This window comes from Sorex araneus, chromosome 3 (assembly GCF_027595985.1).
Source record: "Sorex araneus isolate mSorAra2 chromosome 3, mSorAra2.pri, whole genome shotgun sequence".
Lineage (NCBI taxonomy): Eukaryota > Metazoa > Chordata > Mammalia > Eulipotyphla > Soricidae > Sorex > Sorex araneus.
In genome coordinates, this window is record NC_073304.1 from 215,483,230 (window position 1) to 215,500,794 (window position 17,565).

Here is a 17,565-nt window from a genome sequence, read left to right on the forward strand (position 1 = left end):
TGGAGAATGAGCTCTGCCGTCCAATCCAGGGCCACGTCCCGCCCAGCGTTGTCAGGATGGCCAATCAACGGTCAAGGAAAGCCTCCAGGCGCGGGGATGGGGCGGGGCGGACCGGGGATGCGGAGGGATCGTCCCAGTCGTTTGCGTTTTGCATAGGGCGGTCTTAAGTGAGAAAGAAGCCGCCCACGTTTGGAGCGCCTGGTAATTCCCCTGTGAGCACAGATCAGTACTCAGCAGAGCTATCTAGGGGACTCCCAGTTAGATTCCTAAAGCCACAGTGTTCGAAAGCCGAACTGAGAACTTCCAACCTAGTTTCAGTCTCTGAAACGATTTCGAAGAAAATCCGTGCAGCCTATAAGAAAGAAAAATTGGTGTCATAGAAAGAAGAATATCCTTTAACAACTTGTTTTGTAATCTTTTATCTTTGGAACCACATCCAGCAGTGTTCAGGGGCTACTCAGAGGTCACCTCTGGCAATGCTGATGGACTACATATGGTAGTAGTACATAAGGTAGTACTACATAAGGCAAGGCAAGTGCCTTAACCGCCTGTATATCTTTCCAGATCCTTAATAGCTTGTTTCGTTTATTTATTTTTTCCTTTTTTGGGCCCCCAGCTATGTTCAGGACTTACTCCTGTCTCTGTGCTCACTCACATTGGCGCTCAGGGGTCCACATGTGATGCCAGGGATCTGAATTCTGCTGCTTTCAAGGGAGACGTCTTACTTCTGTACTAACTCTCTGGCTCTTTTTTGGGTGCTAGGAGGGCACACCAGGACATTCCCAGAGCTTAGTCCTGGCTCTGAGCTCAGGGATCACTCATGGGGAGATTCAGAGGACCATCTTGGGTACTAGGGATCCAACCCTGGTCAGCTGCGTGCAAGGCGAGTGCCCTACCTGCTGTACTATCGCTCTGAAGTCCTCTGGGCCAATTTTAAAGGGGATGAAGAGATAGTTCAACTAATAGTACCACATGCTTTGCATACACTAGGTCAGGATTTGATTCCCTAACGTCATGGTTCCCAGAGAACTGCCAGGAAGATCCCTGAGCACTGAGTTGGGAATAGGCCCTAAATATTGCTCAATGTTGAATCAGGAGCCATTGGGTCAACCCTAGTGAGTGAAGATTCCAGGTGGACACTGCCATTCCCTAAGGAAAGTGTCTGCCTTTCCCGGGGGTGGGGTGGGGCAGTGGGGCGCAGGCTATTCTATTGGAAGGCATGCAAGGTAAGCCTCTTAACCCCTGTACTTTCTCTCTGACCAAACAACCCAACATGATTCTTGGTGATGTAACTTTGTTCCTGCTTCCTTATACGTATAATTTTTTTTTTTGTAGAACTGTCTGGTTCATGAATTTGTTGTTGTTGTTGTTGCTGGTCCACTCTAGCAAAGCTCAAGGGTTACTTCTAGCTCTGCACTCTGGGATCACTTCTGGCAAGGCTTGGGGGACCATATGGGATGCTGGGGATTGAACCAGGGTTGGCTGCATGTAAGTCAAGTGCCCTACCCTCTGTACTATCGCTCAGCTCCCAATTATGTATTATTTCTTTAAATACCAATAATTATTGGATAATAATCTGATATTAAATAATATTTAATATTTAGCTATTCTGTGTTGAATAATTAGTATTGATATGATTAATATTAACTGATCAATATAATTCGTTGTTTGGTGTTGAATAATAAATAACTGATTATTCAATCATTACTTTTTGAATAAAATCCACTGACTAGTTCAAATGTATTTACTTGGTTTGGTTTGTTTTGATTTTGGATCACATCCTGCAGTGCTGGGGGCTACTCTCAAGTCTGGTGTATGGGGGTCACTCCGCTCAGAGTGTGCTTGGGAGATCATTGGTGTAAGGGATCTATGCTAGGCTTCCTGCATACAAAGCATGCCCTCCAGCCTATTAAAACATCTCTGGGCCCTGATTTTTGTTTTTGGGTGTGGGGGGGGCCACACTCAGCAATGCTCAAGATTTCCTCCTAACTCTGTGCTCAGGGGACCATATGGGATGCTGGGTATAGAAATTGGGACAGCTTCCTACAAGGCAAACAGACAATAAATGATAATTTCTTAAAATGGCAGTTCTGGGCTAAACAGAGAGCCTAATGGGCTATGCATATACTTTACATGTTAGAGGCCTAGGTTTGACCCCCAGTACCACATGATTCCTTGAGCATTTCTGGGAGCAGATCTCCGCACCCCCCCCACAGCAACAAACCCGGTGTAGCCCCTGAACACTTCCTGGCGTGGACCCTACAACCTCAAAAAGAACCTGATTTTGTGTGTGTGTGTTGTGGAGAAGTGAATATAAAGACTTATGTATGCTTAGCAAGTACTCTACTTCTAAGCTACATCATGAGTTCAGACACTTCCACACTTCCCTCCTACCCACCCAGTGCTTGATGGTCACACCTGTCATTGCTATAGAGGGTAGACAAGGACCATGCAGTGCTAGAGATCAAAGCTGAGTTTTTGCAAAGCATGCACTCCAATATTTGAGATATCTCCCAGCCCACATCAAGGATGGTAAAAAAACTATGGCTCTGGTCCATTTTATTTATGTGCCAGTCAAAACTACAATGATGACTCTTGGGGCTGAAGAAATAGTTCAATGGGCTGAGTGAGTGCATGCAGAGATCACTAGCAAGGTATCACATGCTATCCCAAGCACTGTTGGGAACAATTCTCAGCACAGATCCAGAAGCAAATCCTAATCACTTCCGGGTATGACTCAAAAATTCCATAAATCTGGGGCCTGTAGGTAAGGTAAGCTTGCCTTGCATGAAGCCAACTTGGATTCAATACCCAGAATCCCATATGGTCCCTGAGCACTGCCAGGAGTGATTTCTGAGAGCAGAACCAGGAGTAACCCCTGAACCAAGAGTGGCTCAAACTGCCCACTCCCAAAATCCCTCATAGAATAAAGAAAAATCTAAAAGTAAAAGGGAGGGCAGAGAGACAGTAGAGCAGGTAGGGTGCTTGCACATGGCCAACCTGGGTTCAATTCCTGGCATTGTATATGTGTGTGTGTGTGAGACCAAGCTATACAAGAAATGTATATTGAGCCCCCAACCTATCCACGAGTGATGCCAGAGCACAGAGCCAGGAATAAGACCTGAGCACTGCCAGTGTGACCCTAAAACAAAAAGACAGAGACAGCAGGTAGGGCATTTGCCTTGCATGTGGCCGACCAAGTTTCCATCTCCAGCATCCCATATGTCCCTTGAGTACTGTCAGGAGGGGTTCCTGAGTGTAAAGCAAGAAGTAATCTAGAGCATTGCTGGGTGTGCCCCCTCATCCATAATAAGACAAATGAGAACGCTTGTTAACCTCAATGAATAAATCTTTAATAATAGAACGTAGACAGTCATCATTGGGTCTGGAGCAATAGTACAGAGGGTAGGGCTTCTGCATGCAACTGGCCTGGGTTTGATCCCCAGCATCCCATATGGTCCCCAGAGCACCACCAGGAGTAATTCCTGAGTGTGGAGCCAGGAGTAAACCCTGAGCATTTCCAGGTGTGGTCCAAAAGCAAAAAAAAGAATTTAGGCAGTGACCAAATGAAAAAATCTCACACCCTATGAGGCTAGCTACTATTTAAAAAAAAAAGTCTCATGAGGAAGTAAAGAAATTGGAACTCTTGACTCTTGTGCACTTATTTGGTAGGAATGACGAGTGGTGAGGAATGACTCTATAGGGAAGTGAAGCTGAAAATTTAAAAATAAATTTACTGTGAGGAGTTGGAGAGTTAGTACCGAGGGAAGGATGCTTGCCAAGCATGCAGCCAACCCAGATTTGATACATGACACCTCATATAGTCCCTTGAGCACAGCCAGGAGTGATCTCTGAGTATAGATCCAGGAGTCAGCACTGAATACAGCTGGGTGTATTCAAACCCCCTACACCACTAATAAAAAAGATCCCGGGGGGGGCTGGAGAGATAGCACAGCGGGTAGGGCGTTTGCCTTGCACGCGGCCGACCCGGGTTCAAATCCCAGCATCCCATATGGTCCCCTGAGCACGGCCAGGGGTAATTCCTGAGTGCAGAGCCAGGAGTAACCACTGTGCATCGCCAGGTGTGACCCAAAAAGCAAAAAAAAAAAAAAAAAAGATCCCAGGGGACAGAGAGATATCATAGCAGATTAGGTACTTGCCTTGCAGCCAACTTGGGTTCTATCCTCAGCACCACATATGGGTTCCCCAACCACCAACAGGAGTGATCCCTGAGCACAGAGCCAAGAGTAAGCCTTAAACATCATTGGGTGTGACCCAAAAACAAAAGATAAAATAAAATAAGAATTAGTGAGTCAAGGCCATAATTCAATGACTACAATACATATTTTGCATGCTGGATGCCCAAGTTTGATTCCTGGTGCTTCATGGTCCCTCACAGATTACTGGGAGCAACCCCTGAGCAATGAGCTGCAAGTAAGCCCTGAGTATGACTGGGTGTGGCAAAAAAAAAATAGAATTGTCATATGATCCAGCAGTTCTGAACATATACCCCAAAGAACTAAAAGCTAGTGCACATGCTTTGCATGCTGGAGCCTTGAGGTAAGTTCCCAGCAGCACAAATTCTCCTGAGCAACACAAAAATAATCCCCCACATCAAAAAAAAAGTAAAAGTTTTTGAGGAAGTAAAGAAATAGCTCAATGGTTGAGTTCATGCTTTCTTGTGTGTTTGGGATCACACTAGCAGTGTTCAAGGGCTACTCCCAGCTGTGTTAGGGAATCATTCCTGGTGGTTCTGGGTGAGTGTGTGTGTGTGTATGTGTGTGTGTGTGTGTGTGTGTGTGTGTGTGTGTGTGTGAGAGAGAGAGAGAGAGAGAGACCAAGGTATACAAGAAATATACAGCATGTGCTCAAGGCAGAAAAGAGAACAAAACAAGATAGCGCATGTATGCTTTGCATACAAGAAGCCTGGGTTTGCTCCCCAACACTGCATGATTCCCTGAGCATCACTATAAACAAGTCCCAAGACCCTGAATACTTAGAGTGGCCTCCAAAACTCACATGGAAAAGCAGAAAGTAATGATCTACGACTCCTTAATTCAAGAATGGTGTAAAGCACCTAACCATTGACTTTGAAATGTGCACAGGAATGTCAGAATTCTCTAACAAACTAGATGCTTTGCTAGACAACTAGATTTGCTAGGTCTGAAATTTGTCCTATTATGGACAGTTTAAGAAACTGGCAGCTGGGGATAGAGTACAGAGGGTAGAGTGTTTGACTTGCATGTGGCTGATCTGGGTTCAATCCCCAGCATCCCATATGGTCCCCTGAATCCGCCAGGAGTGTTTCCTGAGCACAGAGCCAGGAGTAAGCCCTGAGCACTGCTGGATGTGGTCCCAAAACAAAACAAAAAAAGCATACACACAGGTGCACAAATATAACGTAAAGATGAAGGACAGGGAGATTCTCTTTAATTAATAACCAATTTAAAGGGCTGGAGTGATAGCACAGCAGGTAGGGTGTTTGCCTTTCATGAGATCAGCCTGGGTTCGATTCCCTGCATCCCATATGGTTCCCTGAGCACTACCAGGAGTAATTCTTGAGTGCATAAGCCAGGAGTAAACCTTGTGCATTGCTGGGTATGACCCAAAAAGCAATAACTAAATAAATAAATAAATATAAAATAGCTAATTTAAAATACATTATTTTTTTTGGCCAGAGCGATAGTACAGCTGGTAGGGTGCTTACTTTGCATGTGGCCACCCCCAGTTGGATCCCCAAAACCACATATGGTTCCCCCACCATCACCACCGACCTTGCCAGGAGCACAGCTAGATGTGACCACAAAACAAAAAGACTCTAGTCACTTACAAACTTTATGGAGCTGCAGCTGATACTAGTCTGATCTTGGGTACCCCATAAGATCCCCTCAGGAATGGAGTGGTCCCTGAGTACAGAGCCAGGAATAAGCCCTGAACTGAGCACTACTTGGTATAATCCAAAATAAAACAACAACAACAAAATTAGAAATTGATGTGGGACCAGAGAGATAGTATTGCAATTAAGTATTGCCTTGCATGCATCTGACCTGGATTTGATCCTTGTCATTACATATGGTCCCTCAAGCATGGCCAGGAGAAATCCCTGAGTGCAGAGTCAGGAATAAGCCCTGAGCACAGTCCAGTATGACTGCCCCAGGCCCACTACCCCCCTCAAAAAAAAACCCAGATCTTAGATCAATGTTTCTCAACATTTTTCTGTCTGTGGTCCCCTTCTGACCTTATTTCATCTTCCTGTGGCCCTCCTATCCTGCTGGCTGCCCCCCTTATCTTATGCCATGATCCCCATTCATGTTATTTTCACTAGAGGAATATCCCTCTAGGAATATTTTGGGTGCCCACAAGGAGTCATCAGGTCCCTGATGCCTTAATTTTCATATTATTAGGATAGTATGAAAGAAGACTTGATTAATAGAACAAAACTCTGTCCCATGCTTATACAGGAGCCAGCGGTAAAGGAGATAAATGCATTTGCATGGGGAAGCCAAATTGAATTTCGTATGAGAAATTAGGGGTGGCAGCATTTTATGTTGGCATGAATTTGGCTTGAGTTAGAAAAAAAAAAATCCACAGGACAGAGTGCATGCTTTGCACACCAGGAGCCCAGGATGAATCCTCAACACCGCATGTCCCCCAAGTACTCCCAAGAAGGACCCCGCAAAGCACTTTGGTGAACTGTGTGGTGTTGGATCATTCTATGCCTGAAACTCACTCATTAACAGTACTGTAAATCGCTGTGCCTAAAATTTAAAGAGTTATTATTATTGTTTGTTTGGAGTCACACCACGCTCAGGGGCTACTCCTGTCCCCTGAGATAATCTGGGATAGTTTCCTTGCAGTCCTGCAGTGCTAGAGGACCAAATGGTGTCAGGGAGCCAATCTGGGACTTCTGTATACAAGGCATGCACTCCAGTCCCTTGAGCTATCCTATCTCCCATATCCCATTGTTTTGTTTTAAATGGATTATGCCAGTCAGTACCTTTAATGATAGACGCACTAATATTCATGAACACCCCGATCCAGCTGCCCAAAATAAATAGGCAAAAGTCATGCTTGTTATTACTTGGCAAAACTCTCTTAACTATCCTGTTTTCAACTATTCTCAAACCCATTCAGATGGAAATTCAGTCTCTCATCCTAACATTCATTACTTAAAGTCTTTCTTTTCTTTATACTCCCTTCAAATGGGCAAAAACCTTGTTTTGCATTGTTTACCACTTGGCTACTATTGTTCTAACATACAATAATCAAGCAATGTTTGTTTGTTGGGTGTTTTTTTTTGGAGGGGGGGTGCTTTTTGGGTCACACCTGACAATGCTTAGGGCTAATTCTTAGTTCTGCACTCAGGAATTACTCCTGGCTGTGCTCAGGGGACCATATAGGATGCCAGGAATGGAACCCGGGCCCGCCATGTGCAAGGTAAATGCCCTGGCCTGTACTATCTCTCTGGCTCCATGTGTGTTTTATTTTTAATTTGATCTATTTTATTAGTGTTCTTCCCCACCCTGCCCCCAAATTAAAAATAATTTTTAAACTGAGACCAGTCTTGAGTATTCCAGGAGAAGACAAAACCATTTTCATATAAAATTTAACTTTTTTTTTTTTTTTTTTTTGCTTTTTGGGTCAGACCCGGCGATGCACAGGGGTCACTCCTGTCTTATGCACTCAGGAATTACCCTGGTGGTGTTCAGGGAACCATATGGGATGCTGAGAATCGAACCCGGGTTGGCTGCGTGCAAGGCAAATGCCCTACCCACTGTGCTATTGCTCCAGCCCCAATTTAATATATTTTATGAATCTAATTTGACCTAAGTAATTTTTGTTTATCCTCTGGAAATCAGAAATAAAAGGTAAATTGTTTCCCATGTTTGGTAGAAGGTAAACTCTGACCAATTCTCTATCTTTTAAGACAATTTCAGGGGCCGGACAGATGGGAGGTGGTTAGGCACTGACTTGCCTTGCATGTGCTGGACCAGGTTCATCTGCGGCACCACATATGGTCTCCTGAGCACAGACCGATGGTAGGCCCTGGGTACTGCCGGGTGTGGCCCAAAACTGTCCCTGAAAAAGGAAAAATCTAGATTAAAAACCAGTCACTGAAGAAAAAATGAGAGAAGTAGCCAGACTCCTGAACCCTATTTCATGTTTTGGTTTGAGTACTCCTGGCTTGGAAACATTTTGGTTCACACAATAAACTTCGTTTTGGCTCTACATTCAGCAGTGCTCTGGGGCCGTTAGTGGCTTGATGCTCAGGATGCCATCAAGAGATGCTCAGGAGACTGAGGTGCCAGGGATTGAAGCCAGACATCCTGCATGTGAAACAGGCACATCACCCTGAACCCCACAATAAAATCATCTTGGGAGGGGCTTGAGCCACACCTTGTTATATGCTCAGGAACTACTCCTGGCTCTGGTAGTGCTTAGGAACCCTTATAATGTGCCTGATCCAACAGGGGGCAGACCCATGGAAATCAGAGCCTCACTCCTCTGCCATTTACAGCCCCATAAATGTTTACTAATTATTACTTAAGTGATTTACTGGGTTTTTGTTTGTTTGTTGGTCCACATCCAGCGGTGCTCAGGGCTTAGGCAGGCTCTTGTGCTCTGGGGTCACTCCTAACGGTGCTATACTGGTCACCTACGATCAAACTGCTCTCCTACATGCAAAGCGAGCTCCCAACCTGCTGTACTGTACTTCCCGCCCCAGTCTTAGTTCTCAGTTTCTCAATCTTCCTTAAGAGGAAGTTCAGTGTATTAAGATGACACCTATCGGCGCTGGAGCAATAGCACAGCGGGTAGGGCCTTTGCCTTGTAAGAGGCCGACCCAGGCTCAATTGCCAGCAACCCATATGGTCCCCTGAGCACCACCAGGAGTTAATTCCTGAGTGCAAAACCAGGAGTAACCGCTGTGCATCGCCGGGTGTGACCCAAAAAGAAAAAAAAAAAAAGTGACACCTATCAGATGCACCTATCCTCATAGAGGTCAGGAAATACCTCAAAAGAGAAGGAAGTAAACCCACAGAGGAAGCAGAAATGGAGGCTTGCAGAGATGAGAAATTTGATGAAACTCTGGTGAATTTGTTAACATTCAAAAACCGTCATGGGAGTGAATTAGGAAACTGCCCAGAACTAGTTGGCCTTCCAAACGAAGCATCAAGGGTTTGGCTTTTCAAAATAAAACAAAACAAACACAAAAACAACTGTAGCACTGTAGCACTGTCCTCCCGTTGTTCATCGATTTGCTCGAGCAGGCACCAGTAACATCTCCATTGTGAGACTTCTTGTTACTGTTTTTGGCATATCGAATATGCCACGGTTAGCTTGCCTGGCTCTCCGAGAGGAACAGAGGAATCAAACACCCTACCCGCTGTGCTATCGCTCCAGTCCCAACTATTTCTTTATTCTGATAAAAAGCTTCCAATTCGAAAGGATTTTTTTTTTTGAGGAAGGAAATGGGGGCGGCTAACCTTGTATTCCAGATATAGCATTTGTGGATGACTCCCAGGGTGCTGGGGGACCCATGCAGGGCCACAGATCAAATCCAGAGTTCAGGGTGCAAAGCAGGTGCTCCAGTCATCTGAGCTATCTCCAGGCTAGATTCTATTTTTTAAATAGGAGCACTCCTTGCACTTCTGATAAGTCAGTGCTCAGGCCTGCCTGGAGATACCTGGAGGGCTACGAGGATTCTACACCCAGGTGTGCTGGAAGGGCTTAGGGGGCAAATGTAGTGCCAGAGACTGAACTTGGGGCCTCACACAACGTCAGGTACAAATTCTACCACCTGAGCCGTCTCCCAGCCCCGATTCTGTATATCCAATACTGCTCAAATTTGATTTCTCCTCCTTTCCATGTCTATTGTGACAGCTTCCAAATAGTGGACTACGTCTCCATTATTCTCTTTCCATGTGACAGACTCAACCACCTGACACATAAATCTGATCACATTGTTTTCCTACGTAAAACTCTTCAAAGCCTCCCCACAGCTTTCAGAGTAATTGTGACCCAAACGACTTCATAGGTTTCCACAAAGCCCATCTCCTATTCGGTCTCACTGCTTCCTATTTCTTCCATTTCCCCCCATTACTGGAATCTGAGCTAAATAAACTATGTTCTATCACGGAGCTAGAGCTCCCACCTTTGCACCCATTCTCTGCCTGGCAATCTCTTTCCCAGATTCTCCAATCTGCAAAAGAAATCCGCAAGACTTCAAGCCTCCAATTTCCTCCTCAAATGGAAATGTGGCTCACTTAATTTCCCTATTCCCTCCTGGCCCTGCACTCACTTTACAGTGTGCGTGATTTCTGATTTTCCTATCTTCCCTTCCTCACTCCAGAACAACTGTGTCCTTGGACAGCAGTGCCAAGTGCCTCGCTAAGTACCTAACATAAGGGCTGGTTTAAAACCAACGGGCTGTGCTGTCCCCTCCTTCCCAATTAAATGCAGATCCCCCAAAAGAGCTCCAAATGCCACACAAACAACCAAAACAAAACAAAACAAAACAAAAAAAACCCGGTTTGTTCTCATTTTCTCATCTGTGACGCTCTAACCCACAGTACTTCCGCGTCCGCAGTTTAAAACCAAGAAACTCGACGAAGCCTTCACAGCACTTGCAAATTGCGCGTAACGGGCGCGAGACGCGCGCAGCACGCCGGGCCTCGTAGTCTCGGGCCGCGTCCGAGTTCCCAGAGTGCTGTGCGGCGGGTCGCGGCGCCTGCGCAGTGCGGGCGGCGGGCAGCGCAGAGTGCGAGGCTCTTTTGTTCGGCTGAGGGGAGGGCCGTTGTCCCGGGGCCTGCGGTACGCCGCTTCAGTGAGGGGCTCGACCGCGGTCACCCGGCTTGTTGCTTTTCAGGGCGCCACTCCCTCCCGGCTGGCCGGACGCGACGCGCGAGGAGCGCGGCACCGATTCTCTCTGGACTCTCGGGCGCTGCTTGGAGGTAAAGAGCCCGCTCGAGGTGGGACGCGGCGGGGGGAGGCGTCCGGCGGCGGCGGCGGCGCGGGAGTCCCCGCCGTGGGGAGGTGGGGGCCGTCGCGCGTCGGGCGGCGGAGGTGCGGGGGGGCGGTGACCCGACAGTGCGTCCGGGTCCCCGCGCCGTGGCGGCGCCTCGCTTTCGGCTGGAGGAGGGTCGGCGGCTGCCCGCCTGGATGGAGAGGGCGGGGCGGCGTTTCCGAAGCGGGAGATGGAGGCGAACGGGGGCCGGGCCGGGCCGGGCTTGGGCGGGCTCGGCTCCTCGGGGCTCGAGCCCGGGCAGACAATGCTGCCCGCGGGCCGGGGGTGGGGGAGTGGGGGTGGGAGCGGTTGCGGGCCGGGGCAGAGTCGGGCCGGGGTGTTCGGAGTTGCGTGGGGAGGGCTGACGCCTGCCGAGCGAGGTGTAACCTGAGAATTTGGGGGCCGGCCCCGGCGGCCAGCGGCCTTGCGCTCGCCGAGCTCCTGAAGTAACTTCTGGGAACTGGTGCGAGGGGGCTGGGCGGCCCGAGGTGCGCTCGCGGGGCCGCGGAGCGTTGGAAGGGAGAGTAAGTTGCGGGGTGGGGGGGGGGGCGTGGGGGGGAGGAGCCCACCCCGAGACGGCGGCCCGAGGTGACGGGCGGAGGGAACGCGGGCGCCGCGGCTTCCCGGCCGCTTCGGGCAACTGTGAGGAAAGAAGGCGCGGAGAAGGACAAGTAGGCCGCCCGCCCTCTCCCCGGCGCCCGGCCGCTGTCGCTCGGGGGCGCCTTGGCGGGAGCGCAGAGGCCCCGGGCGCCGCTCGGGCTGGATTCGAAATTGACAGCCCCGTAAGTTGTTCGTCAGGACGGTGGTGGGGCGAGAGGGCAGCGACGTGTCCGCCGGGGTCTGAAGTATCGCACTTCTAGGAATGGCGTGAGCTTAAGCGAGGGATTGTGAGTGGTCGGGAGTTGGGAGGCCCGGAGGGAAAGTTGGGAAGAGACGCGCCCCCCCACCCCCCCCCCCACACATCCCTCCTCGGGCGGGCGCTTAGATTTGCTTAAGCCGGCTTTTGTGGGGAAATTTAAATCTAAAGTGATCGATTATTTGAGCCCTTTTTTTCAAGGCTGCTGGTGAGCTTTTTCTTGTTACTCTTGGCCCTGGGAAGAGTCTCCTTGCTCGCACTAAGAACCAGGGTCAGTGCCGGGAATGAGCTCAACATACTTCGTTCATGCCAGGAGGCCTGAGTTCAGTCCCCCACGCAACTCCTCGGGTGTGACACACACATACCCGCCCCCCTGGAACTGAGTCCACATTTGTTTAGTTTAGTTTAGTTTTTTTTTTTTCTTTTTGGGTCACTCCAGGCGATGCACAGGGGTTACTCCTGGTGGTGCTCAAGGGACCATATGGGATGCTGGGAATTGAACCCCGGTGGGCCGCATGCAAGCAAACGCCCTATCCACTGTGCTGTTGCTCCAGCCCTAAGTCTGGAGCAAGTCTGGGGGTGGGGTGGGGTGGTTTAAGCTGCATCCTGACATCGACTGGGACTTAACCTCTGCACTATGTCCCCGGCCCAGGAATAGGTGTGTTTCATTTGCGGGGGGTGGGGGGGTGTCACACCCGGTGGTGCTCAGGGGATTACCCCCTGGCTCTGCACTCAGGAGTCATGTCTGGCGATGCTCCAGGAACCATATGGGATGCCGGTGATCAGGTCGGGTTGGCCTTACGCAGGCCTCACTCCATGTACTATTGCTCTGGGCCCCGAGAAACAGTTTTGAAAGGTATGAAATATGTGGGGGAGAAAAAGTATGGAGTTTTTAGGCACTTACTTTACAAACAGGACCAGCCCTGGTCCCATGTCATCCCTGGAATGTGAAACCCCCAAAGTTTGAGGTTTGGAATAAATGCATAAATACTGTTGAAAAGGTAGTCCCCATGTTCGTTCATAGATGCTAAGACTTACAGGAAGAAGTGTGATTGAAGTGCAGCTATGCTGGGATGAATTACATCTTAAAGCTTTAAGGCAGTTCAGGATCTTCTGTCATTTTCAGTTTCCACTGTGTGGCATTTTCTTCATTGGCTGCTATAGCCTAAATTGTTTTCACTTATAAATAGTATGTAGTCTGATGTTTTCATTTTTACTTAGTTTTTTGGGGGGGTCACACTCAGCAGTGCTCAGGACTTACTCCTGCCTCTGCACTTCTTGCAGAATGTGGGAGAAAGGGATGCTGGAGATTGAACTCTGGTTGACTGCATGCTAGGCAAGCTCCCTGTCCACTGTACTATCTCACATATACCTATCTTAAGTTTTTTTTTTAATTTTTTGCTTGGTTTTGGGGCCACCCCTTCAGTACTGATGACTTACTACTGGCTCTGTGCTCAGTGCACTCCTTGCATTGTTTATCTATGTTGGTACTGTGATTTGATGCATGGGCATCAAGTGCATCAACTGTATAGCACCATAACTGCTATACTATCTCTCTGGCCTCATCTGGTGTATTTATGGGAATTATGGGAAGGTCAAGTAAGGGTATCCTTGCTTTCTTCTTTGTGGAGGAGAGACAGCTGAATCCACCCAGAGGTTCTTAGGGTTTATTCCTGGCTGTGCATCAGGGATCACTTCCTAATAGTACTCAGGGGACCATGTGTGCTGGGGATGAACCTGGGTTGGCCATGTGCAAGCAAGTGCCTCAACCCCTGTACTATTTCTCCAGCTCCATAATCTCTATTCATATAATATCTGATAGTATAACAAGTTGCTGTTTAAATTTTAAAAAAAAAAGCACACTATCCACTGTATTGTCACTGTGGTCCCCATGAAACTTTGCTTTAGGGCAGGAGTGATAGCACAGTGGGTAGGGCAGGTAGGGCGTTTGCCTTGCACATGGCTGACCTGGGTTTGACTCCCAGCATCCTATATGGTGCCCTGAGCACCACCAGGAGTTATTTCTGAGCGCAGAGCCAGGAGTAACCCCGGTGCATCGCCAGGTGTGACCCAAAAAGGGAAAAAAAAAGTTTGCTTTAGGCTAGATGGATTTTCATTTGGTAGGTTTTCATTTGGTATTTCTCAAAAGAGTTTCTGGAATAAAAAGTCTACTGTGGAGATGGTTTAAAGCTTTGCACATGGAAGCCCTGGTTTAATCCTTGGCACCACATGGATTCCCTGAAATGACCCTGGAATACCACAAGGTGTGACCCTCCTCCTCAGAAATGAGCTTATGGGCTCAAGAATGATGAGGCACATCTCTGGCACACAGTAGGCTATTCATACTGTTGATTGAATAAGGCTTTGAGATCCTTTCTCAGAATTCCATGTTAGTCAAAGGATGAATTAGTGTACATTTATATAATCATTTGTCTTCAGTCTTTGACACTTGGCTGCATAAAACTGTTGAACTTGGCACACTCACCTTAGGCTCAGTTTTAAATATATTTCCCCTGGTAGTAAATACAGAAGTATTAGGTTGTGCAAGTAACAAGTTTAGATACCTACAGAATAAACTAGCAATTCCAGGTTCAGGGTTTCAATAGAGAACCACATAGGTTGAACGTTTTCTGTTTTTGTTGTATGTGTGTGGTGGGGGAGGATGGGGAGACCTGTGGGGAAATATTACTTGGAGCTGACACTGTCGCATTCAGGGTTTACACTCCATTCTTTGAGGTTGCTTGCTCCTGGCAGTGTTCAGGAGACCATATAGAACTGAGGTTCAAACCTTAGCCTCTAGCATACAAAACATGGACACAGCCCCTTGAGCTAGCTCTCTGGCCCTGAATATATTTTAATTTGCTTGTTTGTTTTGGGGGGTGGGTTGGGAAGTTGAACCATATTCAGCATTGCTCAGTGCTTACTCCTGGATCTATGCTTAGGAGTGAATCCTGGCAGTACTCCGGGGACCGGGTATGGTGCAAGGGATTCAGACCAGGGTTGGCCACAGGCAAGGCAAGTGTCTTATCTCCCATACTATCTTTCCAGGCTTCCATTTTTGGTTTATTTGGTGGTCTCCGAATGGAGCCCTCTTGGTAATCTTGGTTCATTTGGTGATTCAGTGTGAGGACTTGAAGATGCTCAGGCCCTGCTGTACCAGGGATTATTTGGGGAACCCCTCTAGTTCTGGGGGGGGGCACTCAAACTGCACCAGTTGTGCTGTGGAGATAATACTATGCCAGGAAAAGAACTAAGGTTGACTGCATGCAAAGCATGGGTCTTAATTCAGTACAGTCTCTTTGACCCATATTTTCCTGTATTTAAGTGTCTTGAAGACTCTTTGTCCTTTGCATAATTAAAGAAATTATTTCCTGAGGAGTATGGGGGTTAAGGTGCTTGTTTGGCATGCAGTTAACCCCTTATTGGATCCCTTGCACCTCATATGGTCCCCCAAGCACCACCGAGAGACCCCTGAGCTCTGGCAGGTGTTGCCAAAAGCTAAAAAGAAAATTGAATAGCTTTTTCTAAGGCTAATTGAAGAAATTAATCAAATGAACACATTGCCTATCTTATCAGTATTTGAATTGATTAACTTGTGTGAAATCTTTCTTGCCTTTAGCTTTTATAATTTGCTCAACAAAGTTCCGCTCTGTATGTGAATAGTGCCTTTTTATTAATAGGTAATGCAGTGAGAGCTTAAAAAGGATACTATTTGCCAAATGTGAATGTTTTTCATCTCCGCTTTGTTTTGGTTTGGGACCATAACAATATAAGGCTCCAGCTCTGCCTTTTATTTTTTTTGGTCTTACCCAGTGCTGGTGCTCCAGGGACTTCTTCCAGTTCTCTGGTGGAAAAGTCATTTTAGTGGGCTCAGGTAACCATGGGATGCCAGGAATCTAACCTGGACCGTCTTGCCTGCAAAGCTTGCACTCAACCTGTTGACTAATCTCTGTGGCCCCTGGTCTCTGCTTTTAATTCCATTTTAATCATAATTGGTCTAGTTTTCTGTAATTTTATTTCATCTCAAATTAAGATTTGCTTCAGTTACCACTATTCTGCTAAATTTTGCAGATCCTTGTAATCTCTCAGCCTAAAGATTTACCTCTGTTTTTATCCACATATGATTATTAAAATACACATCTTCATATAAGAAAGGGGAATCACCAAATTTCTGGACATGTATGAGATAAAATAAAATTTTGGCTTTTTGTTTTTGATTGGGCCACAACCAGCAGTGCTCAGGGCTTAATCCCGGCTCTGCTCTCAGAGCAGAGCTCTGATCAGGGCTCATTTCCTCTGATGACTCCTCTATCAGGGCTCAGGATGATGGTGCTGGAGATCAGACCTGAGTTGGTTACCTTCAAGGCAAGCACCCTACTCTATACTATCACTCCAGCTCCAGTAAAATTTAATTTTTATTTATATGCCAGTATTCTATTACTAGGTTATTGTGAATTCCTGGGTAAGGATTAAACTCTTGGGGCTAGAGGAACAGTACAGTGACTAGTGCCTGTCTTGACAAGTGTGTGGTTATGAGTTCAGGTTCCATATTCCACAAACACTAAGCATGATTTAGCATCTTTGTTAGTTAAGCCTGGCATTTCTGCTCTCTGAAACCAGGCGCCACAAGTGATTTCCAGCTGCACTGCAGCCAGTTCTGTGTAAAACACCACAAAAATTTCCACCTCGTGAAATCTCAAATTAAAAATATGTGCAGTTGGACTGGAGAAAAAGCTCCTGATTGGTGAAGTATATACTTTGCATGCAGGAGTCCTGGGTTTGATCCCTGTGCACCATGGCTAAGAAACACAACCTCTGGTAAACAGTTGGTATAAAAGCTCTACAGAACCCACAGCAAGCAACCACACCTCATGTGAAACCCCTGGTGACTACCAAAGCTAGCTGTGTTGTGTGCAAGCCCCTGTCATCACAATATCAACAATGAAGGAGAAAGAGATCAAAGATCCAAAAAAAATTTTGTTTTTGGAAGCTACTGAAAGTATCCCACCCGCACCCTGCCCGCACAGCAGAGCCCTGGCAAGCTACCCGTGGCATATTCGATATGCCAAAAACAGTAACAGCAAGTCTCACAATGGAGATGTTACTGGTGCCTGCTTGAGTAAATTGATGAACGGGACCAGGACCCACACCCATCAATGCTCAGGGATTACTCCTGGCTCTTCACTCAGGAATTACTTTTGGCAGTGCTCAGAATACCATATAGGATAGAGGGATTGAACACGATCGACATGTGCAAAGCAAACACCCAACCCACTATACTTTTGCTCTAGCCCCTGGAATCAGAACCTTTAAAAGGAAAAATAGGAAACTCCTGGTGCCCCAGCATGTGACACAAGATTCCTGTTGTCTGCTTAGTAAAGTTTTCCATCTGGAAAGCGTCACAAGTAGCCACAGCTAGCAATTGAAAGCAGTTTGGAAAGATGAGTCAGGACTACCAGCTGAATATACTACACATGCCATCACCTGCCTTTTGACTGGTATGTAGTTGTTGATGCTCTGCAAAGGTTCTTCATCCTTATTTTTCATTTAGGATTTGCAGATCAGATTAATCTTGATGGTGATCACTAACTAAAGCTGACAGCTTTGTACTATTATTTCCTGACTGCGTCATTAATTTCTCCCCTTTTCTAGTTTATTTATTTTGTTTGATTTTAGTCCACACCTGGCAATGCTCAAGGGTTAC

The 17,565-nt window shown here is 47.0% G+C and overlaps 1 protein-coding gene across 2 annotated transcripts in view; it reads left to right on the forward strand.

The window, feature by feature from the left end:
* Nucleotides 1-10,723: 10,723 nt before the first annotated feature.
* The window catches only part of CBX1 (chromobox 1), a 30,536-nt gene continuing 23,694 nt past the window's right edge, over nucleotides 10,724-17,565 (forward strand). For both annotated transcript variants that reach the window (XM_055133414.1, XM_004608703.2), the window contains exon 1: nucleotides 10,724-10,952. The gene's annotated coding sequence lies outside the window, so the exon portion shown is untranslated. The remainder of the gene's footprint in view (nucleotides 10,953-17,565) is intronic.